The sequence below is a fragment of the Gallus gallus genome, chromosome 5 (assembly GCF_016699485.2).
Source record: "Gallus gallus isolate bGalGal1 chromosome 5, bGalGal1.mat.broiler.GRCg7b, whole genome shotgun sequence".
Lineage (NCBI taxonomy): Eukaryota > Metazoa > Chordata > Aves > Galliformes > Phasianidae > Gallus > Gallus gallus.
Window position 1 is genome coordinate 49538507 of NC_052536.1, and position 20846 is coordinate 49559352.

General features: G+C 48.6%; 1 long non-coding RNA gene across 3 annotated transcripts; it reads left to right on the plus strand.

Moving 5' to 3' along the window:
• The first annotated feature begins 452 nt into the window (after positions 1-452).
• LOC423474 lies at positions 453-19840 on the plus strand. 3 transcript variants are annotated; one of them, XR_001466917.4, is made up of 5 exons: positions 453-600; positions 9883-9980; positions 13295-13388; positions 15502-15700; positions 16765-19840. It is a non-coding gene; the product is annotated as a protein LBH-like (long non-coding RNA). The 3 variants fall into 3 exon arrangements; XR_006939518.1 differs by having other exon boundaries at positions 13298-13388; XR_006939517.1 differs by lacking the exons at positions 453-600; positions 9883-9980 and adding an exon at positions 11978-12000.
• The last annotated feature ends 1006 nt before the right edge of the window (positions 19841-20846 follow it).

Genomic DNA, 20846 nt, shown 5'->3' on the forward strand with positions numbered 1-20846 from the left:
CCAGGTCTTCATCCCACCACTGCTCCCCGGCGCCCATTCTCACCGTGCTGCCCATGTTCTCTGCCTGTCCCACAGATAGAAGAGGGGCTGCAGATGCCCCCAGACACCCCTCTGTGGAGACTGATGGCAGGAGGGAGCCCCCGCCACAGCCCTAGGGACGCTTCTGGACAGGACGGAGAAAGGGAAAGACGCACACCCCTCCCCGCTAAAAGAACCCCCCAAAAGACCAAAGAGTAACTTTGCCCCTCGTGCATTCAACGTTTTCTCAGCAGCGGATGGGGCGGGGGGCTCACCGCTCCCTGCGCGTGGGACCGGCACCGGGCGAACCCACGCGGCTCCGCGGGAGGTGCCGGGCGGCGGGATGGGGGGAGCCGGGGGGGGCCGCTCCCCGCCCCGCCGGCGCTGCCGGGGGAGTGGTTTCCCCACGCCGGCAGCAGGGCCGGTCCGCGGGCGGGGAGGTGCCGCGGTGCCAGCGGCCGGACGGGAGGATGCGGGCGCGCTGACGGAGCTGCCGGCTCCCCCTCTGCCGCCGTGCATGGGCGGCGGGCGGCTGCCGGCCTCGCCTCGCCTCGCCTCGCTTCGCTTCTCCGCTCCGAGCCGGTGAGCCGGGACGGGCTCGGGGTGGGTGCGGGTGGCGGAGCGCTGCACCCCGGGGCGCTCCGGGCAGCGCTCGGCGCGGGGAGAGGGGACCCTGCGGAGCGCCGGGGGACCGCAGCGCTCGGGCAGCGTTCGGGCACGGAGAGCCGCGTCCCCGCGGAGGGAGCAGCGGGGGATGCAGAAAGGGCGGCTTTGCGTCGCTTTTCTTCTTCTTTTATTATTGTTGTTCTTATTATTTTTCCTACGTGCTTATTTGTTTGGTGAAGGGTGGTAAGGGGGGGGGGGGGGGCGGCTAAAGAATGGGTTCTCCTTTAAAGCAAAACTTGTTTGGGTCGAGCGGAAAGGCTGTGTGAAGGAATCCCGATGAATGAGAGCGGCACGGAGGGAGTTGTTGCTCTGCGCTCGCTTCAGCTGTTCATTTATTTCGGGGTTTTTCGAGGCAGGGAAACGGTACCGAAATGCACGTTGAGGACAACGACGCTTTGCCCGCAGCCACGCTGAGCAGGGGGAGAGATCCCTGGAATCCTGCTTTATCCGTCAGGTGGTGAACGCCACACGTACGGTCACTCGTACGGAAAGAAAGAGCCCCTTTCCCCGGTAAACGAGGACCGTGCTGCTCCCCGAGCGAGGGGTGTGAATGTTTTCCTGCTGCCAAATGAGCGTACCGCAAAAATTCGCGGTTCGTCTGGGACAGAGACGTGTTTGTCGGTTTCCGAACACGGCTGCAGGCGCGGAGGGGAGTTGGGCTGGGCTGCGCGCAGCCTTAACCCCTCCAAGCACAATAAGCAATGCGCAGAGACGTCTGCTTCCATCACTCCTTCCCTGACCACAACGCAGTCCGATAGCAGAGAGAGCTCTCCTGGCTGTAGGTTCACATCGTGCTGAAGAACTCAGAAGTTTGTGATCCCGCAGCCGGTTCCGAGCGCGATGCCTCCTAAGGGGCAGCCCGGAGCTGGAGGTGAAGCGGGGAGATCTGCCCACACACCATCCGTCCCGAGGCACTGTTTTCCATCTCTTAGGTTTAATGAGCAACAAATTTGGTGCCCAGAAAAGGCTCCAGCACACAGCTCAGGGTTTTGGTAATTAATATTCCATTTAAAGAACACGTTTTCAGAGTCAACATAATGACTGCAGTGAGAAAACAAGCAAACAGGGAGCGACTCGACCCCATTTCTTTGCTTTCCCGATGCAGCCTGACAATTTGTCAATCACTCGGAATTTCCTCCAACGTCTCTGCTGCATTCATTTACCAGGAGAAATGAATGTGCGAATATAGTCACAATCTTCCCTCCCTCCTCACAATGATCTCTTTGTACTGAGCAACAGGCTTTTGCACAGATCAGGTGTCAGACCCACAGTGTCACGGGCTGACATCGCTCCTTGGCTCTCATTTCCGAAGTGATGTCCCCATCTGTGGGGCCATTTACCCACACCTGCTTGGTCTGGGGGGGTCGGTCAGGGCAGCCCGGCTGCAGGGCAGATCCTGTGGCACGTCCCCAGGAGGAGCCCTGCGGGGATGTCAAGGATCCCTGTGTCATCTCGCAGCTGTGCCCTTCCCTTCGCTCCTCAGACATCTGCGCTCTCTGGAAAAAGCTGTGCATGAATCACTTTCCTGCATTTTCCTTCTTCAAAGGAAGACTTTATTTGCAAGCCCCAGGAAAACCACCAACCGGTAACAACTCAGGTAGAATGAAAAGGCTGACTGTAACAAACAGGTCCTCAAAACCTTAACTCAGCCCTTGTTCCAGCCTTTGTCCCTCTTTGGTTGCAAGTTCTTAGGGGCCGGGATCACCTCTCCTTCACACTTAGGAGAGAGCATCACCAGCACCGAGCCTTGCAGAGAGACACACAGCCCTACTAACGCACACAAGCTTTCAGTGTAAGGATTAATCCAAAGAAATAATACTGCACTTTAAAAAAGAATTCATTTTTATCTACGTTTTGTTCTTGCCTTCCGTCGTGCCCAACCCTACAGCGACAGCACACGGTGTTCTCCTGTCTTCCTTCTCAGCCTGGGGCAACTTCCCATACTTTGGAAATTCAATTATGGTTTGAGAGTTGTAATTCCTAGGGAAAAATAGCTGCGTTGCTGGCACTGGGCTGTGGGGCTGTGACACCTGTGGTTGTGCTGCTAATCACCAGCAAGGAACACTACAAATCTTTTCATTGTCTTTTTTTTGCTTAGGAGTGTGTGTGGTTTTGTGGTGGTGTGGGCTTGTAAGCTTTTCTTATGCGTTAGTTTATTTTTCCATCGGCCTTTAACACCTTTGCTGCTTTGGCTGTACTGAATTCTGTACTACGTATCTCAGTATTGCATCACATCACAGCACTATTAACACCGTATTCTGTTCTCCCCGAAGTTACAAGGAAGTAATTAGTTTATCTTTTAAGTAAATGCTATTCTATCTACCTAACCTCTTGCCCTATTCTACTACCTAGCAGTGACAGACAGACAGGCCGGAGCACTCTTTCACACTGCCAGAAAGACACTTGCATTTTGCAAGCCATTTCCCAGGATGTTTCCACCCAACAACCACTTGCTCTGAGTTGATATTCTAAGACACTTTTTCCCCCACTCATCTTCTGTAGCACGAATTCTGAGCCATTCAGAAAGATGTAGGTCACTCCAAAAGTTAAGTAGTGGAATACTGACGGGAAGGTTCAGCCTCTACTGCCACACCACCAACATCTGCTTCAGATATCGTGGGCCAACATAATAAAATAGGAGGCATTTCTTTCGGAGCAGTCCTCATACTTAAGGAATAACAGAAGGAATTTCCATCAGTTACAATCCCACAGGTACCATAAAGGGAGGGACATCAGGGACAGAAGAATCACCGTATTCCAGGGAAACAGAAACACGAGCAGGGGGGGTGGAGTAGATGACCCTTAAGGATCCCTTCCGACTCAACAATTCTATGATTCCATGACATTTCTTTCTGAAGCCTTTCAGTGATGCCCCATCCCTGTGGGCTGGGCTGGATGGGGCCCTGGGCTCTGATCTGGTGGGTGGCAGCCAGCCCAAGGCAGGGGGTTGGAACTGGGTGGACATTAGGGTCCTTTCCAACCCAAACCATTCCATGGTTCTATGATTCTTTTTAGAAATGGTTGCTCTGACTTAGAAAGAGCGCTGTATTTACTTGTAAGGTGTTAGGTTCACAGAGTTGTTTGGAAAAATTGAAGCCAATTCAAGGTTCAGTGCATGAGCAAAGCTCAGTAACACTGCTTGGCATTGGCATTTCTGATCTCCTAAGTGTGTTCTCAGTGAGACAGTATTTGCGCAGCAAGTAGCGGAGGAGATACCCCTAAAACTATTTAACAGCTTATCTCTGATTTTAATGGGGCTGTTTTCTTAATGAGGTACTTTCGCATCAATCAGCTGCTGAATCCAGTGTTAAGGAAGAAATCCAGACTTTCTCTTGGCACATGCTTCATGAGGACTCTGTGGAGATTTCCATGATACTGAGGTCTACAAGCATTCGGAGGAGCTCGCTTAGTCATTCTTCCCATCTGCTCTGCTGCTTTCTCCCTCCCTCTGCTGCTCCGCACACGCTTCCTGGCTGCCTGCTCCTCGGCCCTGGCCCTGCAGCGTGGCTGGCAGCCCTGCTCCCCTCTGCTGCTGGGCCTCTTCCTGGGGGCATCTTCTGCTGTAGAGCTCAGGTAGTTGGGTGTTGAGGGAGGTGGCGAAAAGGAAAACAGAAAGGGAAAGAGGGAAAAGGAAGAAGAATGAAAAGGAAAGAAGAAAGGGGAAAAAGAAAAAAAGAAAAAGAAGAAAAGAAAAAAGGAAAAGGAAAAGAAGAAAAAAGAAAAAAGGAAGAGGAAGAGGAAAAGGGAAAGGAAGAGGGAAAGGGAAAGGGGGAGGGAAAGGGAAAGGGAAAGGGAGAGGGAAAGGAAAAGGAAAAGGAAAAGGAAAAGGAAAAGGAAAAGGAAAAGGAAAAGGAAAGGGAAAAGGAAAAGGAAAAGGAAAAGGAAAAGGAAAAGGAAAAGGAAAAGGAAAAGGAAAAGGAAAAGGAAAAGGAAAAGGAAAGGCCACCAAAGAAGCACTCATTACTAGCTGCATTGCAAACATCATTATCTTAAAGCTTTGAGTCACTCCCAAACCACACAACTATGAAAATGTGGTCCTTGTGCTCCTCATTTAGTTCTTTTTCCTTCTTTTCTGGCCATTTATCAGTGTAGGTCTTCTTTGCAAGTAGGGCCAGTGGGAACAGCAACTCCAACAATCCTAAGGCTGAGGTCTGCGTGCAGTTGCCATGCTCCAGAGCTGGGGATGTGTAAGGTCAGCCTCAGCCTCACCGTGCTGCCAGGGGAGCTGAGGAGGTCGAGCTGGAGGGATCCACCAGCACCGAGCTCTTTGCAAGCCTGTGTTTTCCAGTGTTGGCAGTCCACAGATGAGTGTTTGAGAAATTCCCCGGGGTGATATTTACCCCAGCAGCTATTCTGGAGCAGGAACAGTAAAACTGCTGCTTACAGCGAAGTTAGAGGAGGGAGGCTGAGAGGTCTGGAAATAGCAACCTCCCACCCCTTTTTGCTCTCCCCAACTCCGTGCTGTGTCTCATGCTGAAATGCCGGCTCCTCCACCTCGAGAGTCATTTCATCTTGCTGCTTCCTGAGGGAGATCGGCATCTCCTCGGAGCTCGCAGTGCCAAGGAGAGGCAGGCAGCTTTGGCCTGCGGAGAGCAGAACTCAAGTACTGCGTGGGCAGCCGAAGACAAGAGCTTCTGAAACAAGGAACAGAACAGATCTCTAATCTCCAGACTCTGACACATATCACACTTCTCTCAGTTGCTTAGGAAAGAGATTTGCATCCAAAAAGAAGTGGGAGGTTTAAATAGGAGTTCACACACACGCGCATTTATCTTCAGTGGTCCGTGTGGTAATTTACATTTCTCAAGTCCCATGGAACCCACCACACTCCATTAAATATGTCCATTACAAATGTGCAATCAGGGGAAATGAAGAAGCCAAGTTCCCATCTGTGAGCTCAGTAGGCACTCACCCATGTGGCCTGAAGTGCTACAGGGACTGAGCCACAGCTCCATCCTTGTAGAATGTCATCAGACCAAGGCGTACAAAAACTGGATCCACAGAGTCATAGAATCATAAAATCACTAAGGTTGGAAAGACCAGTAAGATCATCCAGTCCAAACACGATCCCATGCCTGTGACCGCTCTAGACTGTGTCACTCAGTGCAACGTCCAACCATTTCTTACTCCAGGGACAGTAAATCCAGCATCTCCCTGTGCATCCTGTGCCAATGTGTTACCACTCCCTCAGAGAAGAAATTTTTCCTGATATCCAACTTGAACCTTCCCTGGCGCAGCTTAAGGCCTCTTGTCCTATTGCAGTTACCTGGGAAAAGAGGCCAGAGAATACAAACTCCTGGCCCTAGAAAATGCTGACGTTTCCTTGTAGGGACATGCACCTTCTGGTACAACATGAGCAGCCCCTTTGTGCCTTCACCCACTACAGCTGTAGCTCTGTCCTACATTGCCCACACACCCACTTTGACAGAGCTGACAGCCCAATATGCTGCAGAGCAGTGGCCCAGATAAGGCACCCATTCTTCTTCAAGGTGGAGAAAGCTCCTGTTTGTTGGGAATTGCTGAGCAGAGTTCACCGGGGTTGATAAAAATTTTCCAGTTTGCAAAAATCAAGAAGTGGATCATTGCTTCTCTTCCTCGACGCAGTTCTTTGACCTGTTCCAATTCTCCCTGTAATCAGTAGGAGGGATTTATTTTCTTTTTGTAGCACACATGAAGACTAGGCTCCTTGAATGGAGAAAAGTTTCCATTTACCCATAGTCTGTAAGGAGGTGAGCGTGGGGGGGATGGGAAGGCCGGGGCTGAGGTCCCCGTTTGTTTGAGATGTGGGCGAGCTCCAAGATTTCAGTGCTCACAGTTTAAGCACAGGGCTGGAAAACCCCCTGGGATCGCCCCATTGTAATAAGAAGGGGAGAAGTGATACCTTTGCGCACAGGTCAGTGTTTCAAGGCCAATTTCTGCTGCCTATCTACACTCATTTATGTTACAAGGTGAACCTTCAATGCGACATTGTTAGGCTGTTATCATAATATTTCCATCCGTGCTCCGTGGGGAATGACTTACTCGGGAAGCGGGGAGGGAGGAGGCTGTCCTGCTGCGGCTGCTGATCTCGCCCCAGCCCTGCCTGCTGCAGCCATGGCATGTGCTGGTGCTTGAGCTCTGCTTTCCTCATGCCATCCAGCTGTCCTCAGCACTGAGGTGGCTGGGGAACGAGTAGGGATTGCTTCCAGATGCAAGAGACCCAGTGTCAGAGGTGCTGCTCCCATCTGGGGAGCTCTGTGCCTCTAGAACTGTGACCAGTTCTTCTTTCTGTCTTGCTGACAAAGCACATCCACGTTAAAAACACTTACTTTGCAATCCACGGTGAATTTATCCCAAGGAAAGTCATCCACTTCCGTGAGTCATGTACAGAAGGCTGCCCATGACCCAGGGGTGAGTTGGGCTGGGCTTCCCACACACCTGTTCCAAATCCTGCTTATGCTCCTGGCTGTCCTCACATGGGAGATGAGACCACCCCTCTGAGATAGGCCACATCTTCCTGGTTTAGGAGCTTCAAACAGGCAGTCGACCCCAAAGTGAAAGAGAAGTCTGGAGGGCACCTTTCAGTGCCTGTTGTTTTCATAGAGTTATGGAATCATAGAATCATTAAGGTTGGAAACAACCACTAAGATCACCAGGTCCAGCCCCAACCCATCCCACCATGCCTACTAACCATGTCCCTCCGTGCCACATCTCCACGGTTCTTGAGCACCTCCAGGGACAGTGACTCCCCCACCTCCCTGGGCAGCTGTGCCAATGCATTACTACGCATTCTGAGAAGTTTTTCCTAATATGCAACCTGATTTTTTTGGTGGAAATCTCTCCTTTTCTATGGGGTGGCAGGAGGAGGGCCATTGATCCAGGTGCAGAAACCACTGTGGAACCATCACCACTGTTGCTACTGTAGCTCGATCTCCTCATGCTTGGTGCCGTGCTCCTAAGCAGACCAGCTCACTGGAATGATCCCCAACCCAATAGCTCTGCACTGGAAAGTACCAAGCAGACAGGGCTGGAGCAATCAGAAAAGCAGCAAAGGTGGAGAAGGTAGGAAAGCTGTAAGAAGAGAGGTAAACAGAGCAAGGCTTTTCTGGAATTGTTTCCTGGCAATTTCCACTGCATAAAGGCTCATCGCATGGCCTCAATAGCCGTGGCTGGTTTTTAAAAGATTAAGCAGCATCGTAGAAGGAGGGGTATTAGTTAATGTTTCCTCTGGTGTCAGCCAAAGAAGATAATCACATGTATTAGGTAGATAAAGTGAGTATTTACTCTTCAGAGAATAAATGCATTCTGGTAGTTTCATACACTGCTCAACACTGAACTCTCCAAGAATACTGATTGGGAAGAATGATTCTGTTTAGAAATACGGCTGTGTGGCTGCAGGAAGGGACTTCCTCCACTCTGCAGTGCTCAGGCGGCTTCATTTTCATCACATCTTTAAGTAGCTGAGCCTCAGGGGCTGCCGTCCCCCCTCATTGCAGGCCTCATGGCACAGAGTTCCCCACGGCTGCAGGGAGGGATTGGTTTTGGCTCAGTTCTACCCCAAAGTCCTTACCGAGGCTGGCAAAGCAAAAGGCGTTGTTTTAGGTCATTCCATCCTGCACTGATCCTCGTATAACAAAACCCAGGCACCCACCTAACTGGCAGCTGGGTTGGCTTGGGTTCCAGCTGGTGCCCATCTCATTCTCTCTTGCGCCATTTTGTCTTTCACCGAGAGATGACTCAGTGTAGTAACTGTTCTTATGACATCCAATCTTCTCCGAAGCAGAGAGTTAAGGTATATGAGTACTTGCTGAATTAGCATGGGTTTAAAAGCAGCTGTTTTGTAATGGGTAGCGGGATAAAAATCTTCTTCCCAGAGTATTGGATGACATGGTATTGGATGCTCTCTGGTTTCCATACAAGAGACAAGGTCTGAGTGTGGTCATGAATTTTTAAGGGACAAAACAGCAGCCTCTCTGGGGTTGGTTTGATCGCTGGGGGAGAAGGAAAACTGCCAGGCAAGAATGAAACCCTCCTGAATTGGATTCTGGGGAAGGAGATGTGATTTTCTGTTTCCCCAGTTTGCAGTACGCATGGCTTGTGGCGTGGAGAGAAACTCCAAGGTGCAGTGGACAGTCTTTCACTGTTCTTGAAAAAAAAAACCCACCAAAAACCAACAAAAAAGCCAGTGTGTAGCTAATCCAGTGTTATAAATCATGGTGGGAAGGCCTCCAGAGCAGGTAGATTTGTTTAATCACTTGGGCTGGTATCCAAACCACTGAAGGATATAAAATATATACACTAGTGCCATTCACTTCACTGAAAACACCTTTTTCCCATCCAAGGAAATAGCTGTGGCTGGCATGAATATATATTTGGCAAGCTGCTGGGCAAAACAAATTTCTCAGAAAATCATCTTTGGCCCAGATACTGACTATATTTCAGCACTGTACCTCCTCAGGCTCCTCAGCTAAGACTTTCTGACAGGGAAGTCGTAAGAAATCGGTGAATAATCCTTTGAAATGGTGGGATCCTCACCTCTGCTCACCAGGCTGCCCACCCTGATACCACTGAGAGGACTATCTTCAGTTTGGAGAAGACCTGTGCAAAAATCCCTTCTCCAATGACATTTGTAAGCAATATGCAGCAGTGTAGCTCAGTTAATCGTCTCCCAGTTTATTTTTCCTCTTCGTATGTTAAGCAATTGATTCAAGGGCAGGAATCTTGTACTTTCACGTCTTGAACTATGTCTCACTAAGCACACCAAGCCTGCCAAACAAGGGGATACATCTTTATTTTCTGTTTTTCCAAATATCTTGAAAACTCCTGCATGAATGGCAACCCTGCCTGTGGCAGGGGATTGGAACTTGATGATCCTTGACGTCCCATACAACCCAAGCTATTCTACGGTTTGATGAAAGAATTGCTGTGTTTCCCAGTTTCACCAGTTCTTATGTAGCTTACACGAAGGAGTAAGGCTTATCATCATAAAAGGAGTCGTACTGCAAGGTATTTCAGCCTGGGTAATCCACATCATATGGTTTGAGCTCCATCCTAAGTGAGATCACTTCCAATTTGGTTTAGAAAATTACCCAGAGCTCCAAAGCAGGAGTTTCTCTGCCTCCTCCTGAAGCAGCGAGCTCACCGTAGCACTCCTTCTCCTGGACGCTGCTGGCTTTGTTGTGTGGTTGCATTCTGACTCTGTTGTGTTGTCTCTTTCAGGCACTTTTAGGATTTGACAGAGCCTGCACAGCACTTTGTCAGCAGGAGTGGACATCCGCAGCAGTTTTCAGAAAGGACGCCCATTTATGTGATTGAAGGTAATGTGCTTTCTGCTGTCATGGCCCCATGCTTCCATTTGTCCCCTTCTGAGTCTCACGTTCTGACTGGATCCCGTGAGCACAGCACTGGGCACAGTTTGGTGCACTTCTGAGCATCCTCCAGGCTGGGGCACACAGCACACGGCCACGGAGCCCACCAGCCATGCAGGGCTGGAAGTGTGGGCTGTAAGCTTCTCGCTGGTGTGCTGCAAAATGCACATGCAGTCCTGCTGCCCAAAGGCACTTGTCTGTTGTCAGCAGAAGCTTACAGCACTTTTCTATCCGTGAAAAGTCTGACAGGCATACAAACTGCCAGAGGGGCTGTGAGGGGACTCTCTTGGCTTCAAATGCTCCATTCAGAAATTCAGGACACGGTGGCTCGGGATAGCTTGGGGTAGAGGAGGGTGGTTGCCCAGCTCTCTGACCCCTGCTTCAGAGAAGAGGTGTTTTTGCCCCACTTGGTAAGGAAATCTTTGCCTGCGTCACGCAGCCCACCTGTTTTCCATATCCACGTAAGTGCTGCTCAGTTTTGAGCACTGAAATGGGTCTTCCTTCAAGTACAGTTTTGCAACCAGGAATTTCACAGGTCAGTTTTGCCCTCTGTTCAGAAACCAAAATAAAAATGTGTGCATTGTTTCTCGCAGTCAGTGGTTTAGCACTTGTCAGCCTATATATTGCTCTGCATGTCACTGACCTTCTTAGTGCAAGCACAGACAGCAGAGAGTGGGCTGTTTGTTTGCTCCGTGCCCCTGGAAACAGATCAGGATAGCATGGTCCTGCCACTGTAGCAGTTGCATTTAGGATAATCATCTCTGACTGTAGTTGTCACTGAAAAGCACTAATAGATTTTGCTCTTTTTTTTTTTCATAATTGGTATACTTAAGCTTAATTAAACCTAGGGGAAGTAAATGCATCTCTTAATTCACTGCTAGAAGAATTTTAAGGTTCAGAGTAGGTGACTCATCCATCAGAAGAGAATTTATTCTTTGTTTGTAAATGCTATTTATTGCCTTGTTTTGCATCACTATGGCTACTGTATGTCATTGGTGATATCAGCACCTACCATACATAACATAAATGCGAGACTCACTTTGAAGGAAATGCAGTTCTTATAACCATTTGCTGCTATCAGCCACTTTCGTGTTGTATGTTAGCATTTCTCACATAAAAGCAGCAGGAAAAGTAGCTCAATATTTTTCCATCAAAACTGTCTGAGAGGTAACATTTCTCCTGCACATAAATCAGACTGCAGTTAAAAAGGCCCTAAGCTGCACCCATCTGCCTCATTCAGATTCTGTGGCTTTATAAACAATTTGGTGATGTCCTACAGAGACTTCAAAGCTTCAGATGAACTGATCTGCAGCTGCTTTCATGACTGTTTCATTTCTGGTTGCTTTTAGAGTTAAATACCTGATTAAGGTTGTTAGGACCGCCGCTACTCTTCCAGCCCCTATAGATTTCTTCTGTTTTCCTTTAGTGCTTCTGAATGGAGACTGAGAACAATTAATCTGTTCCAGCTAGAGCCCAATTCCTCTGCCAATTGCGTGCCCCCCTGTTCATTTCTGAAATGCATCAAGTACAATCACTTCTGCCATCCTATTCAATCAAACCCTTAAGTTGCACAGATTTCTCCAATGGCCTGGGCTTCAGCAGCTTGGGAGCTGATTCACAGAGGCATCTGCTGTAACACTGGCAGGACTGTCACCATTTTCCCAGCCAGAACCATTTGTCTTTATCATTTAGAAATAATCTGCAGGGTGTAATGTGGTCTTCGGGAAGCACAGAGCCCATTATTGCTCAATAATAGAATTTCATGATTCTTAACAACATCTTTGAACTCGCATTACACGTTTGAAAGTGCATATGTAGATGTATATGTTTGATGTCTTGTGGAACAAGGATGTAGAAGTAATTTACAGATTTGGTGCATGTTGAAATGCTGCTAAAATAAATGAGCTAGCCATGGGCAGCCCAGCAACCTGCTGCTGGCTGGTGGGACTGACCCCCAGGGCATGCAGAGGTGGGACGTGTCTTCTCTGTGGTGGCCAATCCCAACTCTTCATAAAGATCCTCTGAGATGATTTCCAGGCACACATGCACTTTCTCATCCCAGTCTCTTTCCTTGATACACGGGATGAGAGGGGGTGAGCACCAAACCCTGGAAAGGATGGGTTAGGCTGGAGGATGGCCAGAGCAATGGCTGGTGCATCCTCTTGCTGAAGTTCATAGCCCAGTTCTGCTCTCCCATTGTGTGTGTGTAGCAGGAAACGTGATTTGGTGTTGGCTGAGTCCAAGGCTGGCTTTTCAGGGCTTTCTCTAAGCTGATGGATGCCTACAGGGTCAGGCCATGGCCCACAGCTCAGCTGAAGTGTGTCCTGGGTCTGCGATGCTCTTCCTTAGATATGATGCAGTGGAGCGACGGTCTCTGTGCTATCAAGCTGCTCCACGCTATGGCTAATTAAATTCCTTGTGACAGGTTTTGTAGTAATTGCAGATACTGTAAAATTTAGTTTTGTGGGGTAATCGGTAACGTAAGCCTGCAACAAGCTATCCTTGAGATGTTTCAGTTTGCATTTCTCAGTAGGAGAAGCCTTGACAAAAGAGGCATCTGTGTGCAAAGCAGGACCAGAATTAATGGCAGCGTTTAGCCGTGCCTAATGGGAGCTGCTGTGTGGCAGGTGGTGGTGCCCACGTCCTGCATGCCACAGCCTGGGCAGTGTGTGGCACATGCTGGGTGTGTGCCCTGGGTGCCAAACAGCACAGGGAGTGGCTAACGGGAACATAAGCAGCTTCGGTTCCTAAAGTCCTCGACTGAAATGAGATTTAGGTGCCAAACCTTCCCTGATGCATTTGAAAATCCCACTCAACACTTCACTGAGTGTTCAGGGAAATAAAGGCTATGGCAAATCCAGCCCTTATACACCGATAGAGCTGGTGTGTCTGGGATTAACCATTTAAACAGAAGTGCTGGCCTGTAAGGAAGTGGAGGAGATAATTGGGAAGGGTAAATACTAAAGGCATTACAAAGAATCACAACGAGAATTTAATTCAAGCTCAGTGTTGAGGCTTTGATTTGCACTTCTTTAGATGCAGCAGATTAAGGCAAGGCTTAGTGGCACAGCCATCCTGTCACACCGTGGGGACCACAACCCCAGGCACACGTGCCCAAGAGAGGAAGCGCAGGCAAGGGAATACTTCAGGAGCTGCTTAGAAAGTGCAGTCTGCAGTGTAATTAATAGAACAACATGTTTGCTGTTATGTTAACCATAGGGTTAAGCAGAGAGCTGAGTTTTCCAATTCTGTTCTGATCTTAGCAGCATGACAGAGGTGATGAACACACGGGAACCGGTGATGGAGGAATTTGCGCTCGGCCAGACTCCCGAGGAGGAAGGGGGCCCTTCCAGCCAGGTACCGTTGGAAAAACTGCACAGTGTCCTGATGTTCGCTCTGGGTGTGCTCCTGACTCAGGGTGCCACGGCTCAGGGATAAATCCCATCAGCTTGGTGGGCTTGGGTTGCTGTGAGCAAAGTCAGCGCTAAACTCAGCTAACCGCTCTGGGTGAAAACTGTTGTAGGTTAGGGCCCTATCCACAGCTTAGTGATGTCCAATGGAGACAAGAAAGCAAAATGAAACGAGAGGCAACACAAAGGCAGTGACTCAGCGGGAGAGCTTGGTTTGTTCCAGCACCTTCCAAGCCCTCTGGCCAGGAGAGCCGTCCTTCTCTTCCTGCCGCTCCTGCCCACTCGCTGCACGCTCCGGCTTCCGCAGAAAAACACAGCGCGGCTTCCTGCTGCTCCTGACTCATTCCTGGGGGGACGTGGTACATGCTGGGTGCCGGGGGAAAAACACCATGCGATTCGTGTGAGAACAGCACAACCGAAAATAGCACCGAGGTTATACAGGTGCCTTGCCTAAATTTTGTTGCGGCATTAATAGTCATATTTAATCACGGTTTTTCACTGGTGTGTGTCATCTCCCAGGTCTCCAGAATGATGGAAGAAGCAGGAATTTTGTTGCCTTGCATTCCCCCTGCAAGGGGCTGTGGGCTACAGTGGCAGCTTCTTAAAAGTTCCTTCCAGTCAAGACAGCTGACATGGAAGTTTTCTTCCAAATTATAAACAGTTCCAGAGGAGTAATGAGAATGGGGGAACTTTTCTGATAGTCAGCATGAGCTGCCCGTCAGAATATCCTTGATCAGAGTTTTACCCCCGTGAGTGCAGCTCTGGGAAGCATTAGAGAGGTTTAACTTCAGTGATTCCCCTGGTCTAACTGCACAAGAAAAGTCCTTCTTAATTGTGTCTCAATTTGCAAGGCTAACAATAGTATATAAAATTTTCCACATTCATGTAGTTTGCAGTGATGGATCCCCATGACAATACCCAGGGGAGTGGGAGCGTGAGGATGAGAATTACTGTCAGTCCTCATCTTCAGCCATACAGTCAGATACAGGCATTGCAGCAAAGACTGAAATGTGCTTGCTGCCTCCCGGACACGTTGGAAGGGAATTGTCCCTTCCCACAGTCTTGCTTCCCCGTGGCAGCACTGGTGCCAAGTGGAACAAGCGAGGCATGAGCTCTCAGAAAGAGCAGCTCACAAGATGAAGGGAGGTGGCAAAAGTCATGGAGCAAACACCTCCAGTGGATTATACTGCCACCGTCAAGAAGCAATGTCCTGGGGGATACTGAGTCATAGAACCATAGAATGGCTTGGGTTGGAAATCCAGCGCGAAGAACTTTACAGCCCATTAGCACAAGATGGACAATTGAAAAGCCAAGAGACAAGGATTCAGCAAGCAGCAGCAAAGTTTGTCTGGTGTTAATAGCCTGGAGGATCTGGAGTTAGTTTTCCTTCCGTTCAGTCTGGCCTCCAGCAAAAAAAAAAAAACCATAAACAAGATACCCTGAGGGACTACAATGAAGCAGCTGTATTGGAAGAGAGAAACAACTTTTATGTGTCATAATATCCTTCATTAAAAATACCTTGTTCAGCTTCAAGCTCTAATCACTACATAATGTTTGACCTGTAGACTCAGTGTGACAAATGAAATAATAGCTGGCGCTATCCTCTGTGTAAGGATGATCTCTGGGGCTACCTGTTTGCACGAATGCATCATAAAATATAGTTTCACATTACAGGAAATAGCTCTGCAGCACGGTGGCTTCTTAATAAACCCACTGCACGAAAATGTGAATAAATCACATCAGAGCAAAAGGACAGTGGCCAGAAAGTCTTCAGCGTATACATGGCTTAGCATTCCAGCAATGAGCTTTGTATCCTACAAACATACCATGAAACATGAGGATTTGGCAACATAGTGAGTTTTATTGCCAATGTCTCCATTTTCATTGTGCATGACATAAGTCACTCTGCATCAGATTCAGAGGGCTTTTTGATGGACATAGTAGATGGTAGTGCACATCTGGTGCAGAAAGGATGCTAAGATGGAGCATGCACCACACTTGCTCTGAATACGCATCCTTGGGCAAGGCTTTGACAGGAATGTCCCCGCATGTCTCACCAGGCTTTCCCAGACTCACGTGAGAAGTACCCCAAGCTGTCCAAGAGACTGCCATCGATTGTGGTGGAGCCAACTGAGTCCGGCGAGGTGGAGAGCGGGGAGCTGCGCTGGCCTCCCGATGACCTGAAATCAGCAGAGGACAAGGGTCTTCACGGTGACCAAAGAGTCTGCGTTCAGCAGCAGCAGCAGATGGATCTGGAAGGTCTGAACGAGCAGTTTGATCCTTGCTCCCCATAGGAAAAGGGCAGTTTCAGGCTCAGCAGAGAACCAGATAGCAGTGGGTGCACAGAAACACCTGCGCATGGAGGGGTGCCCTGTGAACTGACCGAGTCCTTGAGGCATTTGAGGTGTTTCCATCAGGTTCAGAGCTGGCCACTCACAGGGCCTGCAAGCAGTTCACTCTAGGAAACAATAACCCTGCTCAATAGCGTATCTCTATCTCCCTGTCTCTTAGCCTAGAAGTAGAGTATTTAACAGCTGCATGCTTTCAAAGCGTCATGGTGTCCCAGGAGTGCATTAGTGTAACAGGAGCTCACAAATATGTAGATACGATAATAGGGTCACTGTGGGCTAAATATGCCTAAAGATAAGACCTTGTTAGTGTAGTTTGCACTCTATTTCTGGTGGCTTTTTTTCCATCTCAGTGTTCTCATTTCCCCTTAACGAGTGACACGGTTTCCATTTCCATGCAACAACATTAGCCCCACGAATGCCCAGAGACAGCAGCTAGGATGGGGTGCAGGATGCACCTTCCCATGCCTTCAGAGGGGCAATGACACAAGGTCTGATTCTGCAGTGTCACATCACCTACTGTACCAGCCAACATTCCTTAGCAGAGGCAACCACGGGGTTGTATCATTCAAGAAGAAACAGGAGCCAATCTATGGCTTGGACCACAGGCGCATGATGGCCTCTGTGTTGTTTTTGTGCAGTGACATTAGGACTTGCTACGTCTTCAGGAGGAAACATTTGAGCACTTAGACAGCAGGCAGCCCTCCCACTTTGGTGGCTCTCTTGCTTTTAATGAAAAGGGTCGTCACCTCATCTCATTAATACCCATCCCAAGGTCTGAATTCCCCTGTGAAGTCAGGCGGCGATGCACTCAGAGTACATTACTCCAGGTTTAACTATTGGTTTGCAAGTACAACAAATTACCAATTTCAAGGCTGAGTGCCCAGCAGATCATCTGCCTCATGGAGCAGGGAGTCACATGAAGGCTGTTGTACAGTATGGGGGAATCAATACTGACAAACCATTTCTTTGCAGATACTTTAGTGCATCCAGCTCCAGAAGTGGAAGACAGCACAGATACTCTTGAAAGCAGAACTGAAAAGGATGAGTAGGAATTCCATGGCCTCAGAAGTGAAACTTCATTGTGAATGTTGTTGACAAGCTAACACTCTGAAGATATATCAAACTAATCTGTATTTAAATTTGCAAGGGTTTTATTTAGTTAGTACCTGGTAGGAAGTGTATGGGCTTTAGAACTGTTCTTTTCAACATTTTGACTTTCAGGCTGAGATTCATATTATTTGTTTAGTTTGTCTGTGGGAAACAAAGGGACGTGTTAGGAAATGCACCACAGATTTGAGATTACAAAGGAAAAATGTTCCTAGTTTCAATTAGCACATCTCATTGGATTTACCTTTGTTAAGCAAGGCTGCTTTCAGGTATCAACAGCAGGACCAAGGGGTTACATTTCTCCAGAAGGGGTGTCTTAAATCTAAAACCTTTATTGTTTTTAGCCATTTAAAACTAGCACTGTGATATTATGGACAATAGTTGTAATATAATGTCACCATTTGATTTTGTAACTTTTGTATAGAGATGCAAGTGTAAGATTAGCCTCCATCGCTACGCGGGATCTCCAGGCTGCCGCCTGGGCGCGGATCAGAGCAGATCTCTCCCTTTGGCCAACCTGTGCAAATTGAGCTGAACCAGCCTTGTGCTAACTATCTTTTCAGTAAGGCTCAGAAGTTTCAGAAACACTTTCTTGCTGTACATTGATGAACTGGAATAGCTAGTCGCTAGTGTTCGTGGAGTGAGGCTGTTTATTGCAGATTTGGTTGGGTGGGTTGTGCTGTTTGTGTGCTCTCTGGGGACCAGGTCCAGCTGTGCTCTCCACCGAAGGCAGCGAAATGGCTCCTGCTTTTGCTTAGGCTGGATTTGTCCCACCTTGTTCATAGAAGATGTCGTAACTATTCCTTTGGTATGTTTTGTGTATAAAATAGATGCAGAGGCTCAGCCTTTCCTCCCTCAGCCCAAGCCACACAGTGGTTGGGTGGGTGAAGGGAGCTCCATGGCATGGCCCAACCTCCCCTTTCTTTTGCGGAGCCTTTTCACCTGGTGCGAGGTCCTCTCCGAGCCACAAGTGAAAGTGGAAGAGGGCCAGGCTCCTGCCCCTGGGGAGCCCTCACCCAGCCCAGCCCCTCAGCTCTGGTCGCACAGCCATCTCCAAGACCACGGCCTGCAGTGGGATGAGTTCTACACATATTGTGCTTTGCTGGATCCTCTTTGTCTCCCTGTCTGGAGATGGATCTGAGGGCCATTTTCACAGAGGTGAGCTTGCTCCTGCACAGGGACCTTCCAGAGACTCCCTCGTGCCGGGCACCATCCCAGGAGAAGTAATGATCTTGACCCAAAACATTACCCCTTGGACAGTGTCGGTGGAGATAATGCATGTCCTGAAAGGGTGCGACTGCTTCAGTGACAAGAGGCTTGCGAGCTATGAAGCTGGATGCCTCCATCTCGGCAGGGCTGGACAGGGTCTGTACTTCCAATTAATGTTGCAGCCGGAAGAAGCCGCTTGCTGTGGGTGGAATGAAATAACAGGATTTCTTCCAGCGTTAACTCCTGAGTTGACTTCGAAGTGCATTCTTCTCTCCAGTAATAATTTTCTCTAAAGGAAACTTTCAGTTGTGCGATGATGGATAAAATTTACTGGCCAGATGTATTAATAAGATACATTTATACCTTCTTAGCAACCAAATTTAATATATTTACTTACAAAGAATTCTGTGCAATGAATGTTTAATACAAAAGAAAGAGACTATTTTACTTCAAAGCAGCATTAATTTATGTACAAAATGATAGCTCATTATTTGGGGTGTTTGGGATGTAGGACCCTTTTTATAAGCAGTGTAGTGTAGTATAACGTGATACTGAAGTTTAACTTTGCTCTCTCGACCTATATAACAACCTGTTCTGCCTTTCTGATGTAGACGTCCTTCCCCAATCTGTCCCAAAGTTATTCATGGTGGTGGGTGCACCAGACCTCAGCAGAGCTGCAGAAGATTTTGGGATCACTCCCGATGCCTGGCTGCTGTGCCTGGGCACAGACAGCCCTTTAAATGCTGCCCTAGCACTGGCTGGAGTTTGCTGGAGCTGTAGGGAAAAGTAGCGACGATGACGACGCATTTTTGGCCGCGTGATTTCCTTGACCCTGCGTCTGCCCAGCTCCATGGGGAATGACGACAGACGTGTCATTTGATTTGCTTTTCACTTTGTGAAAGGAAAACCAGTTATTTGGAACACTTCCCCTCATTTTGTGTGCACTCTATCTGCTCTCAGATGCTCCCTCCCTTCCTGTTCTGGATGGCCCTTATCCTATTTCCACCTGAGGTCAATGGCACTTCCCTAAATAAGTTTCCCAAAGAAACAACAAAATGCAACACCCACCCTGACAAAAAGCCACACGATGCTACTTTTTTTGCTCGTCGTATGCAGCACTGCAGCCCATGCAGAAATGCCAGATTCCCCTCTTCCAGCCCCATCACTCCCCTCTTACCTGTTTCCTCTTTCTGCTACTCCTTCTGAGTGTTTCAGCTGAAGCAAATGGATGCTTCAGACCTCAGCTTTCCACTGAAGCTCTGTGGTCCCAGTTTAACCATCACACAAAGCCAAACTCCTCCTCCTGCTTTTATTTTTCTGAGCATGGGCCAGAGGCCCTGAAGTAGGTGAGCAAGATAGAGAGGAACTTGTTTTATATGAACAAGCCCTATTTATTCAACTTGCAGGTCTATGATTTTCCACTTACTTTGTCTGTGTGCAAGTGTTGTCTCTATGATAAACTCAGTCGTTGTTTTGTATTTTTTTCTGGATGAAGAGCTTTGTAGAAACTAAAAAGGAAAAAAAAAAAGACATTCAGTCATATTTTTCTAGTCCAGCTTGTAGAATATTTCATGTAGTGCAGAAAGGAAGTTTTATGGAGTAAGACATTGTTGGATTTTGCTCTGTTTCTGTTCTTTCTAATTTTGTAAAATGCCACCTGTACATAATACTCAACTAATGTATGTTCTGTAGATGTACTACACCATTTAGCCTATTAAATGCCTACAACAGACTGATTGGATGTGGTGTAGCTGCAGTGCCTTGGTCTAAAAGCCCAGAGGGAGCCTTGAGCAGCTGCTCTCCCACTGCTGCCCTCTCTGCCATGGCTCCTCCGCAGCTCAGCTCAGACTCATGCCCACAGCACTCACTCTCTCCACCTAGAATTGTAGAATCACAGAATCATTAAGGTTGGAAAAGCCCTCTCGGATCATCTAGTCCAACAATCAGCCCATCCCCACCATGCCTACTGACCACGTCCCATATCTCCATGGTTCTTGAACACCTCCAGGGATGGTGATTCCCCCACCTCCCTGGGCAGCCTCTGGCAATGCACTGCCACTCTATCTTAGAAAAAATGTTACCTGATAACCAACCTGAACCTCTCCTGGTACAACCTAAGGGTGTTACCTCTTGTCCTATCACTGTTACCTGGGAGAAGAGGACAACAACCACCTCACTACAACTTCTTCCCCTATGCCCTGCTAGGGCAGCACCTCAGACCTCGCTGCTGCTGCTGGGCTGTTCCTGGTGGCCCCCACCCCGGGTGGCAGCCACTGGCAGCTAGCACACAGTCACAGCCCTCCTAATGCAATGCACAATTTTAGCATTTTCTGGAAAGGCTTTTGTAGAGCCCAGCAGGAACTCACATTACTGGAAACCTATACTGCTGCAAGGAGAGCGGGGTCATGTGGAGAAGAAGATAAGAGGTAGAGATAGTCAGCACTGAACAAACAAATTATTTTCCAAAAACGTCAGCTTACCCAAATGTTAGGGATTGGATGAATGGGGGTTGAGGCTCTGTCACTGTTTCGCTTTTGAGAGGCTCTGCTCACTGGGATGGGTGCATAGCAAGGAGCGCTGCTGGGGGACAACCAGCCCCGTGGTGGCCATGAGTGGCCCTGCCACCCACAGCGGGTAGTGCCTGGTAGGCAACACCAGCCCTGAAAGTGAAATTGCCTGAGCCCAACGGAAAGGCAATGACCCCAGCCTTGGCACTGCGCACTGTGAACCTGATGCTT